The sequence below is a fragment of the Nanorana parkeri genome, unplaced genomic scaffold, assembly GCF_000935625.1.
Source record: "Nanorana parkeri isolate BGI_ZX_2015 unplaced genomic scaffold, ASM93562v1 scaffold2807, whole genome shotgun sequence".
Classification (NCBI taxonomy): domain Eukaryota; kingdom Metazoa; phylum Chordata; class Amphibia; order Anura; family Dicroglossidae; genus Nanorana; species Nanorana parkeri.
In genome coordinates, this window is record NW_017309075.1 from 102,571 (window position 1) to 103,192 (window position 622).

General features: G+C 51.8%; 1 protein-coding gene across 1 annotated transcript in view; it reads right to left on the reverse strand.

Annotated features, from left to right (window-relative positions):
• The window catches only part of KIF9 (kinesin family member 9), a 40,600-nt gene extending 40,205 nt beyond the window's left edge, over positions 1–395 (reverse strand). The window contains exon 1 of the mRNA XM_018574202.1: positions 369–395. The gene's annotated coding sequence lies outside the window, so the exon portion shown is untranslated. The remainder of the gene's footprint in view (positions 1–368) is intronic.
• Between the last annotated feature and the right edge of the window lie 227 nt (positions 396–622).

Consider the following 622-nt stretch of genomic DNA (forward strand, 5'->3'; position numbering starts at 1 on the left):
TATAACTGACAATGGGTGTTATAGTTATTTGTGTCTTTCTGTCCCAGTGACAACCATTCCCCAATTTCCTGTGCTGGTATCACAGGTACAGCAGGTGAGGGAAAATGTCCTGAATTTATAAGTAACGATTATAAAACAAATAAATGGAACTACAATCCATATAGAAATCACGTGACATAAAACGATCACTTGGCATAAAATAATCACATGACATTTTCCTGGGGTCGGTTCCCTTTCACAAATCTTACAGGACCCCCACTACTTATTCTCAAGGAACCCCAACTGATCCTCCAGGGGTTCCCTCCCCTCATATGCTCCAGGACCCCTCATAACCCCGACCCCACCCCCCTGTCAGCTCCCAGGCTCACCTCTTCCCTCAGTCAATGGACAGTGTACACAACCAAGTCACCATGGCGACGGTCGCCGGAAAAAGGCGGAGTCTATGCCTGAAGATTTCCCATCTTCCTCCCGCCCCTCCTTCAGCTCACCCCGCCTTCCGCATTCCACCACGCCCACACGGCGGTCATGCGCAGCCTCTATTGGACCGAAAGCGAGAGGAGGGGCGTGGCAGGTGCAGGAAGTGCGTCTGGATTGGGGGCGGGGTCAGAGGGAGCGCAGTGAC